The following is a 27,783-nucleotide window of genomic DNA, read 5'->3' on the forward strand; positions in this document are numbered from 1 at the left end:
CCCTGAAGAAGCATCAGTCTGGATTTGAGCACAGCGACCATGACCTTGAGAACCACTTTGGCTCTGAGCAACATTTCGACCCCGACCGGGAATGGTAAGAAGGCTCCCTAAGTCAATTGGCCGGTTCATTTCTGGAGGTGAAGGGGTGTAGCCGCTAGAAGAGAAACTGGATGTGGAATTAGTAGCTTCTTCAGCGAGAGGAATTGGCTTGTTAGGAATTGGAGGTGTTTGAGAACGCCTTTCTTCTTGCTCGGGGAACGACTTGGATGGACCCGCTAGAACGGGATTGTCGGCTGCATGGGTACGCCGATCAATGAAACCACCATATGAAGCTTTATAACTAAGCAGTATTTGAGCTGCTCTTGCTTGGCCCGAAAGGTATGTTCCTTCACCGTTGAAAGCGAGTGCACGTTTGATATCCACTACATGAACTTGTGGGGTTATGATGCTACGACCTCGATTGATGTTTGGAGCTGAAACATAACACAATGCATAAACAGAAGCATGAGAAGGCTTTTTCTGAAAAATAAAGCATATGGATTAGGAGAAAAAGCACTAACATGGGCTCCCGAATATGTGAGGAGCATGAAAACCAATCACTTGGCCGTCCTCATCTCTGGGTTCGAAGTTGCCCGTAACAATCAGAAAATCATCATCATCCCTTCGAGCAGAATTAGGGAGTTCAAGGACAAGTTTCTTTCTAGAATCCCTACTTTTTAAATAATATGTGAGGGCATCCCTGGTTCTGGAGATGCTGTATAAATGGTGGATGTCATATAAACCTAAAGAAGTTCCTAACATTTGATTTAGGGCATTTATACCCATAACCACTTGAAAGAAATTGGCTGAAACCTGCATTGGGGAAAGCCTATAGTATGCCAGAACCTGACGAAGCAGGGGAGCTAAGGGAAACCTAACTCCGCCCTCAACGACGGCTACTACAGGAATGTGAAGGGTGTCAAAGTCAAAACTTTCACGGATGGCATCCTCAGGAGCTAAAGCAGTAGCCACGTTATCAGGAATCTCGTAACGAGATCTGAAACTTGACATGGTCTGAGGAGTATTACAATGCCTCCGAAATCTCCCCATAACTAGAAAAATTTGGGTTCTTCGAATGAAGAGAAAGGGGGAAACAGAGAAAGCCCTAAAAACGGTTGAAAGCAATCAAAGAGAGAAATGGAGCAGAAAGAAGAATGGTGACTTACGAATTGATGGAAGGAATCCTTAAAGCAGAAAAGGAAAGGCCTCGAGATGGTGAACAGAGCTTCAATGGCGGGTAAGCTCGAACTTTCTTTCTGCAGAGGAAGTCTAAGAGAGAGAATGGGATTTTGAAAATGGGACGAAAACCCAAAAATACCCTAAAAAGTGGGGTGGCGTATGCGAAACGTCACCCCAGACGCCATTTGGGTGTTCCGTTCCCCAAAATACGTCTGTTCGCATTTAATGTAAGCAAAACAATGAGCGCCACGTGAAAAGCTTAGGACTACAAGCCTGTCCAGGCCAAACGAGGAGATGTTTTTGCCTTTGCTAAATGATGAAACTTGCATCAAAATTGTAAAATAAGATGCAGGAACAGAATAAATTTGCTCGGTAATTAAGAAGCTTTACTCATTTCCTGAATAAAAACATAAACGAGTAAAGCTGGGGAGCAATTGTAGGGAGGTAATTCCAAACAGGTCCAAAGAGGGTCCGAACAGACTATGAAGGAAAGTCATTACGCTATGGACCAGTGATATGAGAAGTCATTGGTCCAGAAAAGTTGTACAAGTCTTGGTTCAGTAAACATGAGAAGTTATTGGACCAAATAAGAGGAAAGTGACATGTGAAGCCACTATTCAAATAATTTGTTCGGCAATGAGAAAGCCGAACAGGAGGAGAGCTCCTAAAAAGGCAATGGTCCAAATAATTGATAAAGGACTAGTTACATGTGAAGTAACTCGTCCAAGCCGTTTGTTCGGCCATGAGATGGCCGAACAAGGAGAGGAATCCAATCAGATGTTGAAATAAAGGGAACACTCTGGAAGGGTCCAGAAACAGTGGTAAATCTATTAAAAAGTGAGATCCCGAGAAATATAGGATCTAGAAAAGATACCCAACGGGAATGGGAAGTTCGACTTGCTATGGAAAAGAGTCCTACAAGGATTAAAGTAATGAATTGATAAGGGAACGAGAATCCAAGATATCCTGGATTTCCTATACGAGGTAGGAAACCTAGGGCAACATGGATACTTGGGCAGCAAGCATCCATGAATCTATAAATATAAGGTAAACCTAGAAGTGAAAGGTACGCAATACATTGCACTCATACATGATTTCCTATTGATATTTAGGGTTCATTACCAGTACATGATACTAACTAAGGCATCGGAGGGCCTTTGCCACGAGAGGCAAAGATGCGCTCACTCCTTGTTTGTTTTGCAGATTAAGGGTTTCGACTACAAATTAAGGTTACGGTCAAGAGGCACGAGAAGCCGATATATTCTAGTGCTGATTATAACGCTTCTAGAATTTGTCCACCTACACTGCTCACAAAGGTTTAGGGCTTTTTTAGAGAGGTTTTGAAAGATAATTTCTACAGAGCTTGGAGCTATGAGATGGAAGAATTAAATGTTAATTTCGGAACCCTAAGTCCTCTTTATATAGGTATGGGATGACTCACTCCGGCCAATCAAATTGCGTGAATCAAAAAAGAATTCTAGGGTTTAAAGACCTCTAAACGTAATTTGCTGCATGACCCGAATGCATAGGAAAAGGCTGCTAGGGTTTTGTGATCGGATCAAACGATTGACAGAACGTTCCAGAATCTGGAAAATAGACGATCTGGTGGCCGAGGAAATGATGTTGCGGCTGAGGAATGGATATGGCGGCCAACTAATTAATCTCTCAGGGAGATTTTCAAGCAACAGGCTTCACGGGTGAAGAAATGATGTTAAGGCTGTGAGATCAATGTTACGGTTGATAGAAATATTCTCCTAGGATTCTGTATTTCTGTTTGAAAGGCTATTTGGCTATGCATTAGGTTTTCTAAGTGGCTAAAAGTTCTCACCATAAGTCCTAAGGTTTATGAGAAGTCAATCAACATTCACTGAATCCATATCATCATCGGGATGGTCCCCAATGTGGGACTTGAAATAATCGTTAGGCCAAATTGGGGTGTCTACAGATGCCCCTCTTTGACTGAGCTTAGACAGACCGCAAGACCTGTTTAAGTAAGAGTCAAAACTGTAAAAGCAACTCAATTTGGGCCAACCACTATTCCAAGAGTTTTTGAAAATAGTTTTAGTTATTGTCGGGCCGGGAGGCTGCGTACGTATTCCACAAGGGAAATTCAGACCAACCGTAGTTCAGAGGCAATAAAGAAAAACAAAAAGTTTGGAGGGTTAGAAATAGAAGACGTACCTTCAGACTTAAAAAGCCGTAATGCGACGTACTTGTGCAATGCCAAGATTTTGGCGCAGAGTAGTTGAAGGAGCGCTGGGCTGCCGGAGAATTTTTTTGCAGAGAGCATCCTTAGTATTTTTGGGTAGACCAGTACACAGCGGGTGAGTCGATTGCTTTTCATGATCATCCTTATTTTAACTGAGGGGAGCTCAGTTGAGTAGCCTATCCTTGCGAATGAGCTGAATGGAATTGATGTAATTGGGTGGAATGCATACCTTCTTCTGGAGATGATTAGATGCTGGTTTTGGAATATGGTGGCACTAGGCCAGTAGCTGGAGGTGAGAGTACCGAGGTGTAGAGCTGGTTACAGTCATGAGGCGAGAGCCTGAGGAGTCGGAGCTTGGAGCTTGACGTGATGGAACCAAGGCGTAGAGCCGGTATCAATCATAAGGCAAGAGCCTGAGGAGTCGGAGCTTGGATCTTGAAGTGATAGAACCGAGGCATAGAGCCGATATCAATCATAAGGTAGGAGCCTGAGAAGTCGGAGCTTGGAGCTTAAAGTGGTAGAACCGAGGCATAGAGCCGGTTGTAACCTGTTTCAAATACAAATACAGGGTATATTTGATAGCAAAATGCACTTAGCTAGTGAATCATATGAGTGTAGCACTAGGTTTCATCCAAGGGAATGCTCAGGCAAAATAAGTCTAGTAACTCACAAACATCATCATAATGCATCAAGAGATACAACGCCATGAAGCATACAAGACGAGAGACGTAATTTTGAGTTCTGTGCATTCTATTTGGAATTTAGAATGTAACACTTACTCTATTACACCTCATGCTTCAAAACGTTGGACATGTGATTAGCTTATGTCAAGTGACATGCAACAAAGACATCAACCATTGCAAGCCACATTATTAAGACACAATCATGTAAGAGGTATGTGCACATTGTTTTGTTAATAGAATGCTTAGAGTAAAATAGGCCATACCACAATAAAGGATGCTAAGGGGCAAAATATGTCAAGAAACACAGTACACCACAATACCACATCATTTAGGGGCCAAGAGGCACAACATGTCGAGAGACATAACATATCAAGAGATGTAAGGCCACGAGGCGTGTAGGTCAAGAGACTCAGGCATCAAGGGACACAACACGGAGAGGTGTATAGGTCAAGAGACCTAATACATCGAGAGATGCAATGCCTAGAGGCATAATGGTCGAGAGATCCAATACATCAAGAGATGCAATGCCAAGAGGCATAGTGGTCAAGAGACCTAATACATCGAGAGATGAAAATGCCAAGAGGCATAGTGGTCGAGAGACCTAATATATCAAGAGATAACGCCTATTTTTTTCTCTTCAGAGCCAAGATGCGTCACACCAATAGATAATCAAACACATTCATAATGCAAGTAACATTTAGTAGTGAAGACAAAAATCAAGTATTAGATCAAAAGACCAATGCAAGACCAAATAACCACAACAACCACAAAGACATGAAAGCGAATCAAATGCGCGGGCCAAAGAGGCTCAGGGAAATGTCTAAATAAGACTAAGCAGTGGGGTGCTCATGTAGACAAATCAATTGTGCGGGCCAAGAGGCCAATGCAACTGCCTAAACTACACATCAAGCAACCATGTGATTATGGTGATATGCAAACAAGTGTTTTGCGACATCTCAACTTTCGCATGCTCAAGCTAGTGCTTCTCCTACACCATAAAATGGCAACAAACTCTATACTAGCCAAATGGCTATGACAAAGAAGACGATAAGATCCAAGAGATTTAAAAGATTGCAACACTCTAGCAATGCTGCTAACACACTGTACGGCCAAGGGACCGTTTAGCTACACTCCGCATGGAATGGGAAACCCATGTTATCTCCGTGAAAATTTGCAAATAAGTAATTGTGCTTGTATTGCTGTGTCAAAAATGCTTAGGATAAAATCAATTTTACAAATTTCTCCTTGAGCATTTCAAAACCACATCATTTTACCTACATGATTCCCATTCAAACCACTCAATCTTTAAGAGATGCAAAACTGTTCTACGAACCATGACCCTAGCAAGTTTACTGCTTCAGGGTGAATTGACTACGTTGAGTTGGATTGATAAGTGACCACTGCATGCCTCATGAGAGATTGTGTGCTTCTAAAAAGGGGGATGCAATTATGCCCCTTTGCTTCATACTACTTTTCCTTGTCCATACCTTCCACATTGGTTATGCCCCCAGTATCTAAGATGTCGTTGCTAATTCGCGTTCTTCAATCCGAGAGAACTTTATTATGGACCATATTATAGGTTAGGGTGTTAGCTTAAGAAAGGAAGGGATATAACGGCTCAAACCTACTTTCTACTCATGCTTGGGTTCCAAAAGCTAGCAGCCATCTAATTGCTCTATTTGTATGAGAAGGAGATGTTTCTTCAAAATGCCCCCTGTTTTTGGATTGGAAGGGATGATGTTTTCTTTTCTTCTTTCAAAACCCCCTTGTGTGACGGGATGCTTACTTTCCATTTTGTAGTCATCTCTCATTGCATTTTTATCTACCCCAGTGTGGGGGATGGCTGTCTAGCAGGCTTTATTTGAAAGAAACTATTGAGAAGCTCAATGTGGCTAGCAAGGGTTACGTGTTTGGATAGAGAAATGATGGTCTTTCTTTATTTTGAATCACGCGACAGAGCAACGAGAATCCTAACTAAGAGATTAAAAGGCTTTAATGTTTTACCAAATGGATTTTCAAAATCGAGGACAAATCTTGACACTCAAAATGGGTGCATGGAGACATGGCTAATTTTTTTTTATATGCTCTAACTTTTGCTTAGACCGCCCTTGAGGGTTTTCAATTTAGCGAGCTCATGTTTTTTCCTTTCTATCTTCAAGTACATGTTTCTTATATGAGCGACTCCATGAGAGCACACAAATGTTTTCAATTCCCCTTCAACTCAACATGAATGCTATGGGTCATAACTCATTCTTTGCATTTGACAACTCGAGTGATTTATGATGTGTTTCAAGCAATATCATGAGATTACTTTCAAACCCTTGAGGATTGTTTTCAACACTTAATGTTATCATGAGTATTTCATGGCAGCAACTTAGCACAAGAGAAAACATTTTCAAAAACATGGCCAACCCTAAAGTGCCTACATATCTCTAAAGAGAATCAAGTCATTTGTAGTTTATGTCTAAGGAGATTCATATTCCGGGAGAGATTCACATTTCATGTTGAGTGCAAAGAGTTGGTCCAATACCATGATGAACAAAATGACTTTAATTTCAAGAAAAAATAAACTCAAAACTCAAATTCCTAAAAGAGAACAAACTCGAGACTCAAACCCTAAAAAGAAGCAAAAGAGAGCCAAAAGAAAGGCCTAAAAAAACTGACTCAAAACACATGACAAAATTTGGCCGCCGCTTCTCAATCATTCAGCTTGGTTGGATCTACTATCCCTTTATCGATGAGATCCTGGACTGCATTCTTGAGAGCCCCACATTGTTCAATGGAATGACCAGTCACTTGGTGATACTTGCAATACTCCCCACCCTTTTGTGCAAGATTATTAGGAAATTTTGGTTGCAATGGTTTCAGATCGCCTGTTGCTCCTAAGATGTGGAACACATCTTCTAACTTCATTCTAAGAGGAACAAATTCCCTCTTACGCTTGTGATGAGATCTCACCATATTAATACCACTATCATTGTTGGTATTTGTGCTTGTCTCTACCTTGTGGCTGACTTCTCCATTGTCGAGTAATCCTTGATCAAGGCCGTCTTCAACTTGCAATCCAATAGCATAGAGGCACTTAAAAGTAAAAATTGCTTGGGAATACATGTGCCTCAGGAACTGTGGCTGTAAATTTCTTACTACCATTCTGACTTGGTCTTCTTCTGAGGGAAAAGTTTTCATCTGTGCAACTTTCTTTCTCCACCTAGCAAGAAAATTGGCAAAGCTCTCATTTGGCTTTTGTTTGAGCATCTCCAAATCTCAAGTGGTTACCTCAATTTGGACATTGTAAGCATATTAATTGATGAAAGCATTGGCAATTTCTTGACACCCCTTGTACTTGGTGAAGTCCAGAGTGAGAAACCAGTCGAGAGCACTGTCTGTGAGAGTCCTTTGAAAAAGTTGGGCAATGAGTTCATCATTCAGGCCCATAGGTTTCAGGGTGTTGATGATATGGCGAACATGGCTGGTGGGATTGCCGGTGCCATTAAACTTCTCAATATCTGGCATCTTGAACTTATATGGCAATTTGGCATTTGGGAAAAGGCAGAGTCCATCAAAATCAAGGATTTGATCTCCTTTTGAGCGAGCCAAGGCAGCTTTGATGTCCTTGACTTGCTGAGCAAGCTCATGGTTTTCCATTATGATCACGGCGCTATCAACTTCTGAGGGAAAGGGCTTTTAAGATATCGGCGGCCACAACTGTCACAGCTAAGTCCAAACGCAAATCTAAGAGAAGCAAAAGCCTAATTACATTCATGTTGAGACATCCCAAATCAAGTGATTGTGCAGTGTGTACCAACACCTATTGCCCCCTAATATGATGACCCATGTATCATGTATGCAACCAAGTGATTGATCAAAGTACTAGTACTATGAAGTGATGTGATAAGGTTGTAATGCGATATAGCAAGCAATCATGCGACAATTATGCAATCAAGTGATCATATATACAATGTACCATGCAAGATAAAAGATTGATGAAACCCCCACTTTTTCTTTTTTCTTTATAAGAACAAAGAAAGAAAGAAATTTATGAAAACCTAAAGAATAAGGAAAGATTTTTTTCTTTTGAAAAGATCCTAGCAAAGATTAAAAGAGAAAGAAATAAAAAGAAAAATTCTTCTTTTCTTTCTTTTTTGGTTGAAAGGATCCTAGCAAGCAAGAAAGAAAGAAAACCTAGAGAAAAAAGAAGACTTCTGTTTTTTGTATTTTTTTTTCAGAACTCCTAACAGTATAGGATTGTGGCAACCTTTCACAAGGAAAAACTTATCTAAAGAGAGACAAAGTTATGCAAGGACTATTCTTTATCCAAAGAGAGATAGACTTCATCACAAACTCTTAATAAAATAAGCATGAATTCATCTTCTATAGCAATTAAAACTCTACAGAGTGATAATCATTGAATCAAACAAGAGTTTGAGATATAATGCAACATATAGTCCTAACCTATTTGGGATTTCCTGTCCTAATTTGGAAATAGTTCTATGGCTTTCTACAATATGCAAGGTTTCGGATAGTCTCAAAGGGTGCTCTGTTAGGAGTTTGCTGGAACCCCTAACATAGCCCGTGACGTACCAGGATATTAGATGAACTCAACATGGGTTGCCCGCTCGATGCATATGAAAAAGAATTAAATAAAGCAAATATTAATTACATGTTGAACTTTCTGGTTATGGCTCTCAAATCTCCAGCAGAGAGGCCAAAAACTGTAGACACCTCCCAAATGGGGCATCGCCATACAGATTGATCACGCTTATTTGGTTCCACTTCATAAATCAAGATCGTGGATATTCCCATAGCTAGGAACATCGCCACACGATAACGGTTATCATCAAAATAGAGTCGCCACCTAGTTTATTAAAACTAGAAAAAATAGATAAAGATTTCGGGTACGGGAGCCAAGAGTACAATAAGGGTAAGGTGTTAGGCACCCCTCTTTGCCCGGTCATGAGACTGGCCCATAATTGTTTGACATATAATGTATATTTGCTTTGTTTAATTCTAACACATAATCTGGTTTTTAGCCTTTAATAGTTTATAAGATGAGCCAGTACGATAATTGAAAGCATGTATCAAAATAAGCAGAAAACAAATATGTCCCAGCAAATAGATCCCTCGGCCAGTGAATTGATGTCACGGCCGAGGAATCCCACGAGATCGATGTATCGGCCGAAGGATTGATTCCTCAGCCGATGTTCTTCCTCACACCAGAATAAAGAGTTAATCAGGAATTAAAATGCTACGATTAAAGTATAAAAAACAAAAGATGAATCAAACCATAGGCCCTTGGGCCTCACCACCTTGATCCCTCAGTGCTTGATTGCTTCGGATTAAGGGTGATTGACTGATCTTCTTCTCGAAACCCTAGGATTAGGGTTTGTACTTCAGGGTTTGATCGCTTGGGATGCGGCTGCTCACAAAGGTTTAGGGCTTTTGTAGAGAGGATATCAAAGATAATTTCTACAGAGCTTGGAGCTATGAGATGGAAGAATTGAATGTTAATTTCGGAACCCTAAGGCCACTTTATATAGGCATGGGATTTCTCACTCCGGCCAATCAAATGGTGTGAATCAAAAAGGAATTCTAGGGTTCAAAGACCTCTAAACGTAATTTGCTGCGTGGCCTGAACGCATCGAAAAAAGGCTACTAGGGTTTTGTGATCGGATTAAACGATTGACAGAACGTTCTAAAATCTGGAAACTAGATGATCTGGCGGCCGAGGAAATGATGTGGGGGCCGGCTAATCAATCTCTCAGGAAGATTTTCAATCAACAGGCTTCACGGGTTAATAAATGATGTTGAGGCCGTGAGATCAATGTTACGGCTGATAGAAAGATTCTCCGAGGATTCTGTATTTCTGTATGAAAAGCTATTTAGCACTAGATTGGGTCCTCTAAGTGGCTAGAAGTTCTCACCATAAGTCCTAAGGTTCACGAAAAGTCAATCAGAATTCACTGTATCAATATCATCATCGAAATGGTCCCCAAGCTGGGACTTGAAATAATCGTTAGGCCAAATTGGGGTGTCTACAATCATAGATTTGTTACCTATAACAAAAACATATTTAAAAGCAAACTAATAATTCAAAATATATTTAGTCAATTCTGACATCATTTTAATGTTGAAATCAAAATCACCATTTGTGGGCACACGCCCATGAAATTTTGTGAAAAATTGGGTTCGGCCCTTTTTGAAAGCGCAGCGAAACGCTTCGATTTAGAGTCGCCACTCGGTTATTGCGGTAAACCACCCAAGGAACCGAACTTGAAACGTTTGCTACGTTTTGATTTTTAAAAGGCGTAGACTGGTCCATCGTCACCTTCGAAATCTGATGTTCGGGAGCCAGGTTACAAGAGGGGAAGGGTTTAAGGCACCCCTCTTCTTATCAAAGACCATCCGAGATAGAGCAATAAGGCTGCTGAAAGATGCGCTTGAAGCTAGACTGAAGTAGAGGTATCTGTTCGGGCAGGCCGAGGCAGACTCTCCTGGGAACAGTTAGTTGCGGACGGCCGAACCGTCAGATGATATTCTGATCTTCATTGATGGATTAAGCTCGACGATTTTCTGATCACTATTGAGGGAGTGAACGCCGAAAATATTCTGATCCCCGTTATCAGATTGAATGCAGACGATATTCTAATCGCCCGTTGAGTTAGACAGAACCAGTAGATCATGCTTCAGGATGAGCGTGTCGTTTGTGGATTTGAACAGGACTGGTAGTTGTTAAGAGAATGGGCGGACCATCGTCGATTTGGGATGGTGGGTCATCATTGAGGATGATGCAGACCATCGTTGAGTTAGGATGGTGGGTCATCATTGAGGATGATGCGGACCATCGTTGAGTTGGATGGTGGGAAATCATTGAGGATGACGCGGACCATCGTTGAGTTGGACGGTAATCTGATCGCCGTTGTAGAATAGGATCAGACGATATTTTGATCGCCATTGAGGGAATGAACGAACGATATTCTGATCGCCGTTAACAGATGGAACCGGATGATATTCTGATCATCATTGACGGATTGAAAAAGGATGGTATGGCTAATTGTCATTAAAGGATTGAAAATGACAACATGGCTGATCGTCGTTGATGGATTGAAAAGGACGACATGGCTGATCATCGTTGAATGATTGAAACTGACGACATGGCTGATCGTCGTTGAATGATTGAAACGGACGACTTGGCTGATCGTCGTTGATTTGATTTGAAAAGGACGACATGGCTGATCGTCCTTGATTGATTTGAAAGGGATGACATGGCTGATCTTCGTTGACGGATTGAAATGGACGATATGGCTGGTCGTCGTTGATTCGATTTATAAGGGATGACATGGTTGATTGTCATTGATTTGATTTGAAAGGGACGACATGGCTGATCATCGTTGATTTGATTTGAAAGGGATGACATGGCTGATCGTCATTGATTGATTTGAAAGAGATGACATGGCTGATCGTCATTGATTGATTTGAAAAAGGACGACATGGCTGATCGTCGTTGAAGGATTGAAATGGACGATATGGCTGATCGTTGTTGATTTGATTTGAAAGGGACGACATGGTTGATTGTCGTTGATTAGATTTGAAAGTGACGACATGGCTGATCATCGTTGATTGATTTGAAAGTGATGACTTGGCTGATCATCGTTGATTGATTTGAAAGGGACGACATGGCTGATCTTCCTTGATTGATTTGAAAGGGACGATGATAGGTGCGTAAATATGCCTATTTATGCCCCCTAACTTAGGCTTGTTATGTTTGTTTAGTGCGCTACTTGGGGTTTGATACTTGTTAATTGCATTTCAGGACTCTCGGAGCCGAAGGATAATATTTGGAGCTTAAACGCAAAGTCGGACTTTATTTCAGGAGAAAGGTGCATCAAATTCCAGCCATGTGTTGCACATACGAAGGAGTTTATTGGGTAATGTTGAAAATTGGTGTTGAGCTTGCCAAAGGAAATTTATTGGATCAAATCCCACTAGAATGGCAACATGGAATTGTAATTTGGCAAACCTGCGGACTGACCCATAATTGTAGCAACTAGCAAGATTTGTCTTCAGCGTTTACATTAAAAGTGGGCCCACGGAACAATTGATAGGAGGGGAATTTACTTGCCGAACACACGAGGTCTCCGTATATATAAGGAATGGTAAAAGGGTTTGAAGGGGATATCTTTTCTTTTCCACGCAGAAACAGAAGAATGGGGGGCTACCATCGGGACTGCTTTTCCACGCAGAAACAGAATGGCACTTCGACGCAGATCACGACCGAACCAGTCACAAGAGCTTTAGGTTTTATTCTTTTGCTTTTCATTCAAAAGCTTTAAGTTACCAATGGAGCTTTATTCTTGCATGCTTATTTATTTGTACTCCATGAGTGGCTAAACCCATTGACTAGGGTAATGAAGAGGTCTCTCCAAGTAACGTAGTTGTTTGATTTCTAGGGTTTTATATTCGACTTGATTGTATAACTTGGTCGATTCATAACTTTTTATGAGATTTTATACTTTTTCTGATATTCGAATGTGTTTGTATCCATGGTTTCAAGCACTGTCATACAATGGTTTCTAATATTTCAGGATAGGCTTTGAGATAGACTATATGACGTGAGACGGATCGTGTCGTTGGTTAAATCCAATGAGATGATCCGTGCCATGTTGAGATAGCCTATACGGAGTGCAAATCTTGATTATCTTTTTGGGAATTATCGATAGGAATTGCTACCCTACGGTGATCTGGTTGAATGTTGAATATGAACCCTAGGTTTTGAAACAATTGCGTTACAGAGGGAGACTGAATCGGAAACCCTAGTCCCTCCTCTAATCAGTTTACAACTCGTTTAATCTTCTTTCTAGTTTAATTTTAGTTTAATCAAATCCAAATCCAAATCTAACTTCTCTTTACTTTTCGAATTAAATTAGAAATTAATTTAAACTACTGCAACTCAGCTTTTTACTCCCTACGGACGATCCTGGACTTGACCTCTATTCTTCGGAATATTAGTTAATTCCCTATTTTATAAATTATATTTTTGGTACGAAAATGACAGACCAAATTTTGGCGCCGTTGCCGGGGAGTTAAAACACGGTTGCGTATTTTCGATTTGTTTTTAGTTTAATTCTTTGTTTTATTTTATTTTATTTTTCTTTTTCTTGTTAGTCTGTTTCAGCTTTGCCAGGTTTTTGAACATCACAAGGATTCCGAAGTTGAATTTATAGGTGGCTAGGCGGATCAAAGCGATTTTGTTTACCCATTGTGAGTTCTCTTTTAGATTACTTTATTGTTGGATCGCTGAAACGGTAGTGGAATTAGGGTTTTTGAATATTTATGCGTCGATATCGGTCACTATCACCTGAGAGAGCATCTGATACCGATTCTGATTTTAACAAAACCCTTCAATTTTTTAGGAATTCTCTTAAAGCAAAACGTGACGCCCATTTGCTCGTAATATAAACTTTGACGTAATGGGCGACCAAACATGAGCAATTGGTGGGGAACAGGGCTCCCCATTGGTGGAGTATTTTATTCCAAATGAGTATGAGTCCCTTTCGTGCATAGTCATGCCCACGGTAAGAGCCAACCAATACGAGATAAGGCCAGGCACTTTACAGATGTTGCCCTCATTTTATGGGAAACCAAACGAGGATCCTTATGATCACTTGAATCAATTCATGGAAACGAGCAAAATTATTTGCATTCGTGACTTTGATAAGGATGCATTGAAATTACTCCTTTTTTCGTTCTCGTTGAAGGATAAGACCAAACAGTGGTTGAACTCCTTACCGGCAAACTCCATCACCTCTTGGACTCAGACGTGCGAAGAGTTCCTAAAGAAATATTTCTCCATTGGTAAGACAACCCTTCATAGACAAGAGATCACCGGATTTACCCAACACGATGGAGAACAATTTCATGAATCTTGGGAAAGATTCAATGACCTTCTTAGGACGTGTCCTCACCATGCTATCCCCAAGTGGTAGCTTGTTCAGTCTTTTTACCAGGGTTTGGCGGAACCACACCGCCAACTGGTTGATTCTTCCAGTGGTGGGATTTTTTTGCATAAGAATGTGAACGATGCATGGAAGTTATTCAAAAATCTTAGTGAAAATTCTCAACACCGTGCATCTTCCCTTAGACATTCGCGAGGGGCAGCGTCTAGTTCATCCAAACAGAGAGGGGTCTATGAGGTTCAACCCTCTGATGACCTTACACATCAAGTAGCTGCCTTGACCCAAACATTGAAAGAATTAATCACTTCGAGTCAACATCCTCTCCCCGTGGGACATCATCCGCCCACTTTTCAAAAGGCGTGTGGGATTTGTGCTAGTCCCATGCATTACATCACTGATTGTCCCTCGGCCTCCCAATATCAAGAGTTTGTGCAAGAGCAAGTTAGTGCTGCATAAGGGTTCTCTAGGCCAGGCTACGACCCATTTTCTCCAACATACAATGCTGGCTGGAAAGATCACCCAAACTTTTCTTGGAGGACGCAAAATCAAGGCAGTCCCTCCTCTTTGCAATAGAGACCGCCCAACCAAAGTGGTTTCAACCAACCAAGGCCCAATTATCCAAGCACTTTTAATCAAGCGGCTTCCCAAAGGGCACCACAGCCTTTCCAACAAGCACCTCCTCCTTCTCAGGCCCAAGCCTGAACGGTCTCCCAATTTTGACGAGACAATGTTACAAGGGATGCAAACTGTGCTCCAAAAACTGCAGGGATTAGAGAGTACTAGCCAACAATGTAATTCCAATACTCAATCCATAGTGCGGTTAGAATCCTAAATTGGCCAACTGGCCAATGCGCTTAGCAAGAGAGAGGAGGGTAAGCTACCTAGCCAACCAGTTTCCAATCCTAAGGGTCAATTCCAAGTTGACCAGCAGCACGCTCCTAACCATCACCAAGAGCAAGCTAAAGTAGTTGTGGCCCTTCGATTGGGCCGGGTTATCGAGACTAGGCCTACAGATGACACTCTGAAAAAGCAAGATGCCCGATCTTCTGTTTCATGGCGTAAGGACAAGGACAAGATCCTTGAAGAGGAGGATGCGCCTCCTTTTGTTACTGATACCACTTCACCTACTTCTCCTTCCACCAGTTCCGCCGTGGTACCACCGGGTGTACCACGTGTCCCTTTTCCAGCGGCTCTTAATTCGCAATCTCCTTATACTAAAAAAGCTGCTGTGATGAAAGGTATGATTGAGACTTTCAAGCAAGTCAAGATGAATCTTCCTCTTCTTGATGCCATTTGGCAAGTCCCCTCATACGCTAAATTTCTTAAGGACCTTTGCACTCAAAAGCGTAGAACTCGAACCAATGTTACGAAAAAGGTCCTTCTAGGTGGGGTGTCTCCTCTGTTTTCCATACTTCTACTGCCCCTAAGTTGCCCGATCCAGGGACCCCACAATTTCATGTGTCATAGGTGACCACACTATAGAAAGGGCACTTCTGGATCTTGGGGCCAGTGTTAATCTTATGCCATACTCTGTGTATGAGCAGTTTGGGTTTGGGGAGTTAAAACCCACCTCAGTGACTTTACAATTGGTGGACCGATCCGTTAGAATCCCGAGGGGCATTGTCGAGGATGTATTGGTTAAAGTTGACCAATTTCTCTTCCCTATAGATTTTATCATCCTTGACACAGAACCTGGCCAAGCATCCATGCAATCCACCACCATCATACTTGGTCGTCCTTTCTTAGCTACAGCCAATGCTAATATCCATGTAAAGGCCGTGGTGATGGATGTGTCTTTTGGAAACATGAATGTTAGGCTTAACATTTACAATTCCACCAAGTACCCTTCCACGGATGAAGACTGCTTTGCAGTCGATGTCATAGATGATGTCGTGGAGGAAGCCCTTCCCTACATTCTCACCAAAAACCCTATAGAGGCGTGCTTGGCCCATTATGGCCATGAGGAGTACGACTTAGGTCAAACCATTGCGGAGGTCAACTCAGTGCTCAATCATGCTCCTCCAACATGGCAAGCCAAGTTTGAATCATTATCACCCTTGTAACGTGAGCCTGCGCTCCCTTCTATAAAAGCCCCTCTGAAGCTTGAGCTAAAGCCACTCTCCGCCAATCTCAAGTATATCTTTTTAGGGCCTGCAGACACTCTCCCTACGATTATTGTGTCTGACCTTACTACCGTGTAGGAGGGTTAGCTTGTTGATGTGCTTAGGAGGCACAAGGTTGCCTTAGGGTGGTCAGTAGCGGACCTCAAAGGGATAGACCCCTCTGTTTGCATGCATCATATAAATTGTGAGGAAGATGCCAAACCATCTCGAGAGATGCAGCGGAGGTTAAATCCCAACATGAAAGAGGTGGTAATGAAGGAAGTGGTGAAATTGTTAGATGCGGGTATCATATACCCCATCTCTGATAGTAAATGGGTGAGTCCCACGCAGGTGGTGCCTAAGAAGTCAGGCATCTCCGTTGTGAAAAATGATAAGGGTGAGTCTGTCCCCACTCGCATGACCACGGGGTGGCGAGTGTGCATTTATTACCGGAAGTTGAATTCCATGACTAGGAAGGATCACTTTCCACTTCCATTTGTGGATCAAATCCTAGAACGGTTGGCGGGCTAGAGTTACTATTGTTTTCTTGATGGCTATTCAGGCTATAATCAAGTGCCCGTTGACCCTGCAGACCAAGAAAAGACCACGTTCACTTGTCCATTTGGCACATTTGCCTATCGGCGTATGCCTTTTGGTTTGTGCAATGCACCTGCGACCTTTCAACGGTGCATGATGGCAATATTCTTCGATATGGTGGAGAATTTTCTTGAGGTCTTCATGGACGACTTCTCTATTTTTGGAAAGTCTTTCGAGAGTTGTCTCCATAATCTTGAGAGCGTGCTTAAGCGCTGTTTGGAGACCAATTTGGTGTTAAGTTGGGAGAAGAGCCATTTTATGGTTCAATAGGGGATTGTGCTTGGTCATGTCGTGTCTAAAAGGGGGATCGAAGTCGACAAAGCTAAAATGGACCTTATCTCTAAGCTTCCTCCCCCTTCTATCGTCAAGCAAATCCGCTCATTTTTAGGGCATGCAGGGTTTTACCGCCACTTCATTAGAGACTTTAGCAAAATTTCAAAGCCCTTGTGCGACCTCCTTGCCAAGGAAGCCCCTTTTGTCTTTGATGATGCATGCATGAATGCCTTCGTGAAGCTTCGTACTGCGTTGTCTTCCGCCCCGATCATGCAATCCCTTGTTTGGTCTTTTCCCTTTGAGATCATGTGTGATGCGTCCGACTATGCGATCGGCGCGGTCCTTGGCCAACGGGTGGATAAGGTGCCTCATTCCATTTACTATGCGAGCAAGACTCTCTCTGATGCTCAATTGAACTATACCACTACGGAGAAGGAGATGCTCGCGGTAGTGTTTACGTTAGATAAGTTTCGGTCCTACCTCTTGAGGTCAAAGATTATCGTGTACTCTGAACATGCCGTGTTGCGGTACTTGCTTTCAAAGAAGGACACGAAACCTAGGTTGATTAGGTGGGTCTTGTTGCTACAAGAATTCGACTTAGAAATTCGAGACAAAAAGTGTTCCGAAAACTCCGTAGCTGACCACCTCTCGAGGATCTTGATTAACTCCGCATGTGACCCTTTACCCTTAAAAGACTCCTTTCCGGATGAGCATGTTTTTGCGGTGTCACATAGTCAACCCCCTTGGTATGAGAACATTGTAAATTACCATGCCACTGGCGCCATACCTTCCCATTGGTCCAAGCAAGACAAGGACCGATTCTTTGCGCAGGTTGGTAATTATTTTTGGGAGGATCCGGAGTTGTTCAAATATTGCTCGGATCAAGTGATTCGGCGACGTGTCCCCGAAAGTGAGCAACAGAGCATATTGAATTTTTGTCATACTCTCGAGTGTGGGGGACATTTTAGCGGTAAGAGAACCTCGGCAAAGGTCTTGCAATGCGGGTTCTATTGGCCCACACTTTTTAAGGATGCCCATGAGTTTTGCAAGACATGCCTTCGTTGCCAAAAGGTTGGCAACATATCCCACCGAGACATGATGCCTTTGTCCGATATTCTTGTGGTAGAAATTTTTGATGTGTGGGGAATTGATTTCATGGGACCATTCCAACCTCTTTTGGGAATGAGTATATTTTAGTGGCAGTCGATTATGTCTCTAAGTGGGTGGAAGAGGTAGCAACGCGGACTAATGACCACAAGGTTGTGGTTGAATTCTTGCAAAGTAACATTTTTAGTCGCTTTGGCTAACCACGTGCAATTATAAGCGATGAGGGAACCCACTTCCTAAACAAATACTTTGCAGCGCTAGTAAAGAAATATTCTATCACTCACAAGCTGGCAACACCTTATCATCCTCAAACTAGTGGCCAAGTAGAGGTCTCGAATAGGGAGGTTAAATCAATTCTTGAGAAAACGGTTAGGCCCGATCGGAAAGATTGGTCACTTAGGCTTGATGACGCTTTGTGGGCCTACCGTACGGCTTTTAAAACTCCCATTGGCATGTCTCCTTACCGGTTGGTTTATGGTAAAGTGCGCCACTTGCCTGTAGAGTTGGAACACATGGCCATGTGGGCCATTAAGAAATTTAATTTTGATATGGCTGTTGCTGGTTCAAATCGTAAACTCCAACTCAATGAATTAAAAGAACTTTGTAATGATGCATATAAGAGCTCTAAAATCTATAAGGCTAGGACTAAAGCATTCCATGATAAGCACATACATAGGAAGTCCTTTGAGCCTAATCAAAAGGTGTGGCTCTTCAACTCACGTTTGAAATTGTTTCCGGGCAAGTTGAATTCTAGGTGGGATGGACCTTATGTTATTACTCGTGTTTTCCCCCATGGTGCGATTAAAATTCGGGATCCACGTGATGGCCAAGTATCTAAGGTCAATGGCCAACGATTAAAGCCATATGTGGACGGTTCGAGTGAAGAGGGTGAAATTGAGTCCATCAATTTGGTGGACCCAGTGTACCCTAACCTTTGAGCGCTTTCAATGAGTCTAGGAGACTTGAAATCTATGGAGTTTGAGAGAGCTCCAATGTTTGTCGTGCTTGAATGGCTTCTGAAGGTCTGGTATAGCCACCTTGTCAAAGCTATGTATGTAGTACTTAGGAGGTTGGGTCTGGCGGCAGGAGTGTAGTTAGCAGCGAGAATTCTGTCTGAACCATCTAATTTTAATGTCCAACTTGGTGGAGATTGCTTCATAAACCATTTGTTTGAAATAATTGTGTTACAGAGGGAGACTTAATCAGAAACCCTAGTCCCTCCTCTAATTAATTTACAACTCATTTAATCTTCTTTCTAGTTTAATTTTAGTTTAATCAAATCCAAATCAAAATCCAACTTCTCTTTACTTTTCGAATTAAATTAGAAATTAATTTAAACTACTACAACTCAGCTTTTTACTCCCTGCGGACGATCCTGGACTTGACCGCTATTCTTCGGAATATTAGTTAATTCCCTATTTTATAAATTATATTTTTGGTACGAAAATGACAGACCAGATGACATGGCTGATCGTCCTTGATTGATTTGAAATGGACGAGGACGATATTCTGATCATCGTTGAGTTGGACAGGACCGACAGATCATGCTTGAGGATGAACATGCCATTTAGGGGATTGGACAAGACCGGCTATCATTAATGGAGACGGGCAGATCATTCTTCAGGATGAACGTGCCGTCGGTGAACTTGGATTTGGGTAGCACAAGCCATTGCTGCTTTGAATTATATTCTGATCCTCAAAGCGTGCTCCAGGTGTTAATGGAGTGGGACAGTGAGGCTGTGTGTTTGACATTTGCCATGGAGAAATGGATAGGGAGAACGACATGTGGCACCCCCTCTTACAATTGCACTATCCCAGAGCAGCGACTCCTGCTCCAGTTCTAGTAGTGACTAGATCCCAGGTATTGTGAGCACACGCCTCAAAATTTTTGATTTTTGTTATTTTAAAATTGGGTGTGGCCCTCTTTGAAAAGCGCGGCGAAACGCTTCGATTCAGAGTCGCCACTCGGGTTTTAGCGGTGAAATACCCAAGGAACCGAACTTGAAACGTTTTGCTACGTTGTTTGATTTTGAAAAGGCATAGACCGGTCCGTCGTCACCTTCGATATCTGAGGTTCGGGAGCTAGGTTACGAGAGGGGAAGAGTTTTATGACACCCCTCTCACCCAATCCGGAGATCGGTCTCTACTCAGGCATTTTGTAAAAACTTTTGCATTTTTCTCTCATTAATCATTTTTCAGCCAATTAGGGCGGGGGAACAGTTAATGGGGATTAAAACTGTGACAAGTTGCAGTTATGTGACAAAAATGCTTATGGAGATGATTTGCTTGCAATGATGAATATAAGTTGAGAACAAGCACTGAGAGCAGTCTGAATAGGTTGGAGTACGCTGCTTTGAAGGGACGTGAGCAGGTATCACACCGGTATGCAGTGGCCGAGCCACTGTATGCTGATACGACCTGCGCACGCCACTACATAACTGGCGTACTTCACTTATCTGGTCTCACAGTCTTTGTTTGCAACCCTCTGGGCTCTGAAAAGGACCAGTGCACACCCAGAACAAACCACGCAGTTAATATCAGCATATATATACAAACCATAGATAGCAGGAATGGCTTGAAGCCATGAGAAGAAACAGAATACCCCATAAATAGTGTGGGGACATGAAAAGAGGCCAAGACTAAGCTAAATGCAAGGGCCAGCCACTGGATCCTGGTAACATTGTCGTACGCTAGTCTTAAGAGACCGTACGCCAGTTTTACCATTTGGTTAGTGCTTGGATTTGCATTATCTGTGTTTTGGAACATGACCAGAGAGATCCCAGAAGCCCTCCAAAGCAAATATTGAATGCCACACCTAAACAGTTCTAGGATACAGAAAGCTGTAAAACTGGTTATTAGCATGCTAAGGTGATGACAGAAGTATAAGCAAGAAATATGGATGATCAATGATCCCACGCCAGTAATGCACATACTGCCATGACCGGCGTACGGCATGATGATACTGGCGTGCGCCATCGTTCATCTCACACGATTGTTATATTTTACCAGTTTAAGACCAGGACTAGTATTGATTACTAGCATGGACCTTACTGGTCCCCTCAGGGGTCGAAAACAGAAAGAACCACAAAGGTGGTATACCTTTGGTTGGGATGAATGGATGACTTGAGCTTTGGTTTGGGGAGGTAGAGATTGGATGATGACAATGTGGGGTGTATAGCAATGGAGGGTGTGAGTGAAAACTCTTTTCCTTTCTCTTTCAATGGAGGAGAAGAGAGAGAGAGAGAAAGGAGGAAAAGGGGCTTTGGGCTCTCAAATGTTGTTAACCCCTTGTAAATGAATGCAAGGGGGGGTATTTATAGAGGGAATGGACTGAGGAGGAGGGGCTGATCAGTTGGGTTAGGTTAGGAGAGAGCCTCCCATGCATTAAATGTATGGGACTTGGCTTGATGGAAGGTGTAGGAGAGAGATGGGAACGTCCCTGTCGAGTGTAATCATTAGGGAGACTGTAGCCCACGTCAAGGTGGCACAAAAATCTCATCCATGTAGCTGAATAAAGTTGATTTGACTGGGCTTGACTGGCGTGCGCAATACTTGGGCCTGCGTGCGCCAGTGATAATTGAGTCAACGGTCGATGACCGACACGTGGCAGTTCACTGGTGCACGCCAAGAGAACACTGGCGTAAGCAAGTAGGGTTTTGCTGGGGCCATCTGGCTCGAAGGGTTTGAGGATGGAATTCGAAAGGGTTTAAATGAGAAATGTCCAAAGCTCAAAGCTCAAGACCTGCCATCGACCTTGGAATGTTCTCGACCTTTAATCATCATTGGGGCAACAAAAAGACCGTAAGATAGGTTTATCCGGATAGTTTAGAATAGGGTGTCAACGGCGCCTGAGGACTACCACTAAGCCTCATTACTTTACTCTCTTTGCTTCTGAGATGTGCTCCCAGATAGATAGATGTTGAGCTGGCCGGCATGCCCCAGTTGACATTTAGGAGTGACATTAGGCCTGCGTGCCCCTTTTTGACTTTTGGGTGGATATGCCCTATAGATATGCTTTTGCTTGGCCTTGGACCGACGTGCTCTTGCTGTTCACGAGATTTCACTGCTTATGGATTATAGATGTTTAGGGTAGCAATGTAAGAATTGCATTTTCCAGTTTATTGACTCTCCTTTGCAAACATATAAGAGAATGCAAAAACTAACCGTTAATATCCGATTTGCATTGACAAGTGAACTGAGTCGACACACAGACATGCACACATGCACAAACTCACCTAGCTCGAACGAAAAGGGAGAAAGAGCCCCAGGAAAAGACGTGGACCGTTAGACACATAGAAGATAATGAAATTTTGGGCATTAATGAGAAACTCAAATATCCCCTTAGATAGGTGAAACTGGCGCTTGCGTAAGGTCAAATAGATGTACAATGACCTGTACGAACAAACAAAATTGAGAAGAAAGCCCCAGAATGGGAAATAGACTAAAACACTCAAAAAATGTCACAAAGATGGACAAAAAGACGCAAAGGGATGACTCGTATAGGTCCCGAACTGAAACCGACACCCCCATACAGTAGTGTTAGGCGCACATGACTTGAATGGTATGAGAAAACTTGGCAACCACCATAGAACAACTTTCGAGGCGCCGAGACTTTGATTTGAACTTGAAGTACCCCCGCAGGAGTCTAAAATCTTTGTTGGGCACGATGGCTGCCTACTGCTGCCTGCTCTAGGAATCGAATAAGCGCAAGCAAGTTTGAGACCAGTGTGCATCACTTTGAACAAGCGTGCGTGAACCTCAAATTAGCATGTGTGACTACAAAGTTGCAGCAGCTACTCAAACTAAACTTCGCTAGACTTAGAATAAACTATGAGCTATTAGGCCTCGTAAGCATTTCGCTTCAAATATTTTTAAGGCTTTTATGCTCAGCTTGTATGTTAGAAATAGTAGTTTGCAATAAAATTGAAAGACGAAGGTTTTTTTTTCCCTTCTGATTCTCCAACAAAGTTTGTCTTGTTCACGACCCTTGGTGTGTACCCAAATGTCAACCATGGATCCAATTGATAGATTATGACCAAGTCTCGAAGAGAGACTGCCTAAGTATCCCATTCTAGGAATCAGGTCAAAATGTAGTTCAAGCCAAGGTTCAATCTTGTATTTCACCTCTCCTTTTATGCTCTAACTTTTGCTTAGAACTGCCTTTTCCAGGTTTTCGGTTTAGCAAGCTTTTGACTTTTTGCCTATTTATTTTTTCCTAGACCACCTCCTTAGTTTTTTTTGGTCTAGCAGGCTACCCTAACTTTTTCTTAGAACCGCCCACCCTTGTGGTTTTTGGTCCAACGAGCTTCTCTTAGGGAAAAGTAGCACATGAATTGATCCGGGTTAACCAAGGTATTGAATTTGTTGCCGTTGAGGTTGATGATCTTTGATTGCAGCCCCAGATAGAATGGATTTGATAATGAAAGATCCAGAGCGCTTCAGCTGAAACTCCTTGCTCTGGGTCATTTTTGAACTTTCTCATTTGTGATTGGTGGATCATCGCTTTGCTGCTTTGAACATGGTATGAAGCTCGGAGCCTTCTGAGCTTCTACTTTTTGGCTTGGCACTGGTAGCAGGGGATTTGATGCTTCGTTATCTTAGGAGCGGTGCCAAGCGTGTCTTTTGTAAGACCATGCCAAGCCGCCGATGATCTCTTCGAGCCTATCTGACCATGCGCAATGCTCCTCTGGGGACAACGTTGAACCATTCAAGGGTCTACTTTCTTCTTTCAAGTTTATTGAAACTACTTCTTCTTTTAATAGGCTGAGCATGCTTTTCGTCTTCCCATTCGGCGAGGGAACACATTTCCTTGGGGATGATCCCATCGAATCTATCCCTTCGTCGTCAGGGTCGACACAGTTTATGTAAAAGCCAGCGAAATACTTAGAAGCAAGATAGTTCATATCATAAAGAAAGCCCCTCGGGGTTACCAAGTGCAACAAAAGACGCGATTTGAAATAGAAGCTACGATATGGAGGGCCAAGAGGCACGAACTTTGACTCGGAGCTAGACTTAGACAACTTCACAGACACTGTGTCAGAATCAGACTCAAAAGTGTCAATGCAAAATAGACGCGATTGAAAATGCAACTTTTATAGCTACCCTTGACTTTCTCACAAAGAGGCAGAATCTAAAGGACATCAGGCCCAAACAACAACGCTTTGGCTTCCTCAACTTCTTCGACCAAACCCACTTGAGAAAACTCCTTGAACAATAGCTCCAAACTCTCATGATTGAAGGACCTCAGCTAGTCCGTCTTCTCCTTTGAAAGCTCCGCATCACTGTCAGTCCAGGTGTCGGCAATAAAGACCTCAATTGCCCAACCTAAAGCCATCATGTTAACCTCGGGTTTGGACATGATTTATACGATTGGTTTGGGTTGGCTTGCTGGGATGATGTAACGGCTTGGATTGAATATGGTGAACCTTGGGTTGATTTGAGTGAAGCTGATGGATATATGGCAAACACGTGGGTTGGAACCGTGTTGAAGCATGAAGTTGGATATGACATTGGGCTTTGATGGGGGTAGAGCTTTAATGGTGCCATTATCGATGAGATCTTGAATCTCATGTCGAAGGCGGAAGCAGGCATCGGTGAGATGGCCAGGCATTTCATGGAAAGCACAGTAAGCGTTTGGGCTGTAGGATGTGGAATGTTCGAGGTGAAGGAGTTGGAAGGAGTGGCCTGAGGAAGCTAGCTTCAAAGAGCTTCTCATAAACCGAGGACAAAGGTGTGGAGAAGCGAGAGAAGGTCCTTGGTGGGTTTTGGTGTTTGGATTCGGGGTTCAAGGTGGAATCTTTACTTGCTTTGCAGCTACACAACATTGCACCATCGACAGAATGCACTCTTTTGCCTTTGGGGTTAATTTCTTTGTCGCGCATATCCTCCCTTTCGGCGTTGGCTTTGAACAAGGATCCAGCATCCTCCTTCGGGTGAGTCCTGGCTTCATGAAACTCGGCCAGGTCTTTGACCTTTTCTTTCGAGCACTGCTTGGTTCCGACCGTAGGAGTGTGGCGAGCCTGAGGAGGTTCTTTAACTAGTCCCATATTCGGCCGCAGGGCTATGGAGGTAAAGAGGTCAACCATAACCATTTGTTTGTCCATTTTCTGGTTCAATTCTTATACATCCCTCTTCAGCTCAGCCAGCTCTATTTGTGCTACCATTTTGGATTGATGATCGAAAAGGGTGATATGGCTGGTGAAATCGCCGCGGCAGACGCTTCCAAGTGGGTTTGGCTCTTCTTTTTAGTGAAATGGCCTAGAGCTTTTGGACAGTAAAGTAAACAAGAACTCAATGGTGTTCCTGCAGTAAGATTTTGAAAGAATTTGAAGGAATGCAATGCGCACATCATTGTCGTCAGTGTCTTCCTAGACTCTAAAACTAAAGATGAGTCTGTCTTATGATGCTCGGACGCTACCATAATTCTCATAATTCTTTTCGAGGGTGTATCCTTTGATTGAATCGATTAACATTAAGAGATATCAAAATAGTCTAAGCCTTTGATTAGTCCATTCTCAAAGTTTCAACTTTTGGAGTCGGAACAACTTAGTGTAGATGACTTGATACCTTAACCGAAATGGCGCAAGCAGCACTGTGCCAGAGCCCGAGTAGTGTAAGTGATTAGAACTTTCAACCTGGGTGGTGCAAGTATCACGGCATTCTCTCCGTTGTTCCTAGTTTTCTGTTTGAAACCTCGATCGGGCGTTAAACAAAGACTAAGAAAATCTTGATTTCCCAAAGTCTCGTTGAATCAAGAACTTTAAAAATTGACAACGTGCATCATTGAGATGCACGACTGTTCATCGGGTCATGGCAACGTCCTAATAAGCATAAGACATGCTCGAAAAAGAGACAACCTAGAAGCCGCCCTAAACATGCTTCTACGCAAAACGGTATGTATGTACGGTGCATACGATAGGGAAAGCAGTAACACGTAGACAGTATATGGGAGTTAGATGCAAATAATCTTACCCTACGGGTACCTGTCCTAATTTGGAGAGTTCTAGTGCTTTATACATGTAAAGGCCAGTTTTGGTTTAAGGGGGTTCCTCAGACTAGAACCATAATATACCTCCCGCTGCAACGCGTATTGCAGAGCAACAGTCGAACGGTAGTACGACTCATCATCGTCCAAGGTTGTTGAGCATTTGAGGACCCCGGGCTCCAGTAAACTGTGTCAGTTACCCAAAACACCTCAACAGGGCTAGCCAACATCGATGTACATGAAGAATGCCAAAAGATTGATTAATGAGAGAGAAATGTAACGTTTGCCAAAAATGCCCTTTTCAAGCTGGGCTCACTTTTATTAATCGACACTTGGAGAAAACTACACAAGTGAACAATAGTAAAAGCCCCAGTTCGGATTGGTCGGATATGAGATCCTGTTATGTTACCATTCCTTTCTTTAGCAGCGCAAAGCGTGCTGTTTTGACAGACTTTTGAAAGATTGTTCATTTATGTATTCATATCCAAATATCAATCAATGCAATGAGTCCCCAAAGGACTCGCCACTGTGGGCACATGCCCCTGAAATTTTATGAAAAATTGGGTGCGACCCATTTTGGAAAGCGAGGCAAAATGCTTCAATTCAGAGTTGTCACTCTGGTTTTGCGGTAAACCACCCAAGGAACCGAACTTGAAACGTTTGCTACGTTTTGATTTTGAAAAGGCGTAGACTGGTCTGTCATCACCTTCGATATCTGAGGTTCGGGAGCCAGGTTACAAAAGGAGAAGGGTTTTAAGGCATCCCTCTCGCCCAATCCGGAGATCGGTCTCTACTTGGGCATTACATAAAACATTTGCGCTTTTCTCTCATTAATCATTTTTACCCAATTAGGGCGGGGGAACAGTTAAAGGAGATTAAAACCATAACAAGTTGGCCGGATGTGACAAAATTGTATGTTCACTTTATTGAAACAAGTAATAAAGATTGAAAATAGACTTCTGTGAGCATTTAAAATAGACTGGATCACACTGATCCAAAGGGATGTGCACAGGAAGAAGGTCAGCATGCACTGACCAAGTCACTGCTTGCAGACCTGACCTGCGCATGCCACACATGAACTGGCGTACTCCAGTAAGCTTAAACTCACAGTTCTTACTTTCAACCCTCTGGGCTCTGGAAAGGACCAGTGCATGCCCAGGACAATTATATATAGTTACAGACATATAAAATGGCTTTAGAGCCATAAAATAAACAGAATATCTCATAAACAGTGGGGGGGAGTAAACAGAGGCCAAGGCCTAGTTGCCATGTAGTGGCTAGCCACTGGGCTAGATCTAACTGCCGTACGCCGGTACAAGCATACCGTACGCCAGTTACATCCCTTTTGCTCAGTACTTGGCTTTGCATTTTCTAGGTTCTGGAACATGATCAGAAGGATCCCAAAGGCATTCCAAAGTAACAAAAGCACCTATTGAACATTACGATTGCACAGTTCTAAATACAGAAAACTGTAAACTAGTTTTAACATGCAATAAGGTGATGAAATATTCAAAAGAACAGAAAACAGCTAAGCACTGATCCCCACGCCAGTATTGCACGTACAACCATTACTGGCGTACCAACCCTACCGGCTTGCGCCACTGTTAACTATATACGGTTTTTAAAATCTTGTCAGCTTTAGGGCCAGGACCGGTAT

General features: G+C 42.7%; 1 non-coding gene and 1 pseudogene across 1 annotated transcript; both read right to left on the reverse strand.

The window, feature by feature from the left end:
• Window positions 1-27,783, reverse strand: part of LOC131300882 (polyketide synthase 1-like) — a 53,935-nt pseudogene that overhangs the window by 11,504 nt on the left and 14,648 nt on the right.
• On the reverse strand, window positions 13,978-14,080 carry LOC131302217 (small nucleolar RNA R71). Its single transcript, XR_009191679.1, has one exon. It is a non-coding gene; the product is annotated as a small nucleolar RNA R71 (small nucleolar RNA).

Source organism: Rhododendron vialii, chromosome 9a (genome assembly GCF_030253575.1).
Source record: "Rhododendron vialii isolate Sample 1 chromosome 9a, ASM3025357v1".
In the NCBI taxonomy this organism is placed as follows: Eukaryota; Viridiplantae; Streptophyta; class Magnoliopsida; order Ericales; family Ericaceae; genus Rhododendron; species Rhododendron vialii.